The following is a 4624-nucleotide window of genomic DNA, read 5'->3' on the forward strand; positions in this document are numbered from 1 at the left end:
ACCTCCAAGCAATCTTGCCTCCAAAGGCTAGGTTTAGAAATTTGGGGGATCTAATACCAAGACCTCCTCTGTCTTGGGATTGAATAACTTGTTTCCAATTGACTAAGTTGAATTTCTTTTTATCGTTTTTCCCTCCTTTCCATAGGAATTGGCAGAGGATAACTTCCATTTTGTAATGAAAGGAAGTTGGGGCTTGGTATAGAGAGAAACGATAAAGGGGAAGAGAAGAAATACATGATTTAAGGAGGATGAGGTAGCCTTCTAGGTTGAGCCAAATAGAACCCCATTGCTGCACTTTCCGCTTCACCTTGTCAATGATGATGTCCCAAGTTCCTGCCTTTAGAGGTCCTAGAATCATTGGCATGCCCAGGTAAGAAAAATGAGTCCACTCAAAGTTGCAAGGGACTCCAAAGATATTTGCAATATTGTGAATGAATTGATTTGTTGCATTCCATCCATAAATACAACTTTTTAACTGATTGATCACACCGCTAGAATACCCCATAAATTGGTCAAGAAGAGTCTTGAACCTCCTTGCTATAGTGGTGGAGGCTCCTCCAATTAGCAAGGTGTCGTCGACAAACTGAGAGTGGTTGATATTCTTGACTCCATTCCCAAATTTGATTCCAGTGATGAGGCCCACCCTTCTGTTGAAGTCCAGAGCTTGACTAAAGGATTCAGCCATAAGGATAAAAAGATAAGGGGAAAGGGGGCAACCCTGTCTAAGACCCCGGGAGGATTGAAAAGCTTCACCCGGTCTACCATTAACCAGAGGGGAGATCCAAGGCCCAGAGATGCAAGCAGTGATGAGGCTAATGAAGGGCGACTCAAAACCCATCTTTTTTAAAACAGCTATAAGGAAGGAGTGCCTAACTCTATCAAAGGCGTTGGCAAGGTCAAGCTTGAGGATAAACCCTTTCTCCTTCCTAGAGAGGCTCGAGTGAATGGCTTCTTGAACTAGGAGAATGGAATTAGTTATTTGTCTGTTGGCCAAGAACCCTCCTTGGTTTTCAGAAATCAGAGAGGGGAGGAGGGGTTTAAGGCGAGAGGCTAAGATTTTGGACAGAATCTTGTAGGAGGAATTGCAGAGGGAAATGGGTCTAAACCGAGAAAAAGAAGAGGGTCGATTATCTTTAGGGATGAGAGAAAGAAATGTGGCATTGGTATAACCTCCTATTTTACCCTTTCGTTGGATCCATCTGATCATCTTAGTCAAGTCCTTTTTGATTAATCCCCAAAACGCCCTATAGAAGCAAATGGGAAATCCATCAGGTCCAGGAGCCTTATCAGGATGCAGAGTCCAAATCGTTCTTTTGATTTCCTCCTCATCTATTTCCTTATTCAGGCTGTCATTCATTTCCTTGGTGATTCCCTTGGGTAAGTATTGAAGAAAATCAGCATAATCCTCTTCTCCTTTTGTTTCAGTTAGAAGTTCTCTGTAATGTTCAGTGGCAGAACCATGATTGATATTATAAACCCAAAGGATTAATACTAAAAACCCAAGGGATTATAAACCTAAGGGAATAATATTAAACCCTAAGAATATGAACCCTTAGATTAATAAATCTAAGAGATTGATATTATAAACCCAAGGGATAAAAATTATAAACCCAAGGTATATAAACCCTAAGATAAATATTATAAACCCTAAAATATACATGGTTAACCATGGTTGACCATGGTTTATTTCCATATTGAGACAATCCTTGTCACAATGTAACGTTGGACCATGATTGACCATGCTTGACTATGATTGATTTTCATATCGAGACAATATTCGTCACAATGTGACATTGGACAATCGTTGACCATGGTTGATTTCCATATTGAGACAATCATTGTCACAATGCAACATTCGACCATGGTTGACCATCATTGGCTATGATTAACCATGGTTGACTATGATTGGCTATGATTGACCATGGTTAACCATGATTGATATTATAAACCCAAGGGATTGATATTATAAACCTAAAGGAATAATAAACCCAATGGATTAATACTAAAACCCCAAGGGATTATGAACCTAAGGGAATAATATTAAACCCAAGGGACTAATATTATAAACCCAAGGTATATAAACCCTAAGATAAATATTTATCTTAGGGTTTATATACATTGGGTTTATAATATTAATTCCTTGGTTTTAATATTATTCTTTTGGGTTGTCCACATGGGGTAGCTCAAGCGGCAAGGGCCATGGAAATGAAGTCTCACCGAACCGGAAGTCTTGGGTTCAAATCTTGGGCTACCCCTCCCCCATAGAGGGGTACATAATGGACATGTAAATCAGAGAGTCCCACCCCAGCTTACAAAAAAAAATATTATTCTTTTGGGTTTATAACCCCTTAGGTTTCAAACTAAAAACCAAAAGAATTATAAACCATAGGGAATACTATTAAACTTTAGAGATTAATATTAATAATTACAAACCCTATGAATAATATTATACCTTGGGAACATGAAACCTTCGATTAATAAACCCAAGGAATTGATATTATAAACCCAGGGGAATAATAAACCTAAGGGGTTAATACTAAAACCCCAAGGGATTATAAACCCAAGGGAATAATATTAATCCGAGGGATAATAAACCCAAGGGATTAATACTAAAAATCCTAAGATTTATATTCCCTTGGATTTTTATGTATGTATCATCGGGCTCTCATACATCAACAAGGTGTTTGATTTGTCTATAACATTAACAATTATATTATTATTATTATTATTATTAAGAATTTTTTAATGAAACATAATGTTAAACTATTTAAAAACATCATAGATTCTAAAAATTTATCATCTTTATGGCACCAACATTTCTTTATCCCAATTTTAATATATATATATATATATATATATATATATATATATATATATAACTTATTATATCATTTGATTAACTTTTAATAATTTTAAATCTCTTTTTTATTTAAAAATAAATATGAAACCTTCTATTCATTAACTCACTCAAATTTATGAATTTAATCAATAAATAAAATTTTCACCACCTTGCAACTTTTCTATCATAAGTCAATCGACCTTATAACTTTATGTGCGCATTCAAGGGGGTCAAGTGCACATAAGCCTCATAATCCATTGTAACATGTAAATATAAACCAAGTTGATTTATATTCAACACTTTTGAATTTAGGCAACTAAGTGGATTTATTTGCCTCACATGAAGGTGTCATTAATAAATATAACATATGTTATAAAAATATAAAAAAAATGATGTATAATTTGATGGCTCCTCCAATGGCGACGACGTCCTCGTCTAGCCTGAGAAATTATTCAAAATTTGACATTCATATCCTAGAATGGCCCCTAATGGCGAGGTGATAGTGTTAATATTATTGTTAGTCCTTGCCTCCGACATGGCAGGGACTATAGTGTTCGCATCAGCGTTGACTCTCTATTAATTTGAGTTGACTAGAGCATTTAACTGATGTTTTTCACTTTTATCCAAAGTTTTATTTTCGAGCTTTGATGTTTTTTTTGCTTTTATCCAAAGTTTTATATTGGAGGTCTTATTGCCGGGTTGTTGAATTTCCAGATCCAAAAAAAGGTTTTAACCAAAGTTTGGATTTACTTGCTATTTAGCTTTGTGAATTTTAAGCAAAGTTTGGATGGCTCGTGGTAGAGTGCATGGGAATAAAACAAAGCTAGCCACCTGCCACCTCTGGTTGCCACCGCAAAGCCAACAACTCTAGCCACCTGCCACCGCAAAGACGTTGGTTCATTTGTGAGTGAATAGCTATATAAGAAAGAAATCCTCATCCTGCCTGCGGTGGAGACTGAGCCGGCCATCTTTCCCTACTATGTATTTCCACGAAGGGGAGGCGCTTTCCCTCGCTTGTAAACCTCGGCCCGTGTAGAGGATAGGTCCGTTGGCATCTGTAGTAGTTATGTTGGTATGTGCTTGTACAGACATGCAACAATCAGAGAGAGCTCATCGTTGCTAGTGCTGCAAGTACAATACACAAAGGTAGACATGCAATAATCAAAGAGAGCTCATTGTTGCAAGTGCTGCAAGTACAGTACACAGGTACATTTAGTCAGTAATACTTGTTAATGATTCACATTTTTATATTTGTTGCAATGTTTTTCTATTTTCGAATGGAATGAATTAAAACTCAAAACCCAATCTAGAAATGAAGCTAAGCTACTATACTTACTTAACGTTTTCAAAGTGCATTTCCTCCTCTGTTGGATGAAAAGAATACTATTATGTATGCCATAGCAGTAGAACCCCAAATATCCCTTAGCAGTAGAACCCCAATTCTCTCTAAATAGTAAAGTACAAATTACCTGCAAGGTAAAAATTAGAAGTCCCGGAAGTTCACAAAGCCCATTTCCTCCTCTGTCGGATGAAAAGAATACTAAGAATACTATTATGTATGCCATAGCAGTAGAACCCCAAATCTCCCTGAGCATTAGAACCCTAATTCTCTCTGAATAGTAAGGTACAAATTACCTGCAAGGTACAAATTAGAAGTCCCAAAATGGTCAATAGTGTTCAGAGCAAGCTTAATAACGTTTAGAGCAAGCTCAATAGCGTTGGAAAAAAAAAACCAAAAAACCAACACAAGTGAAAGGTATTTTCAAATTTCAAATTTAAGCAATT

This window comes from Pinus tabuliformis, chromosome 4_1 (assembly GCF_031772625.1).
Source record: "Pinus tabuliformis cultivar Carrire ecotype Pingquan chromosome 4_1, CPIR1, whole genome shotgun sequence".
Classification (NCBI taxonomy): Eukaryota; Viridiplantae; Streptophyta; class Pinopsida; order Pinales; family Pinaceae; genus Pinus; species Pinus tabuliformis.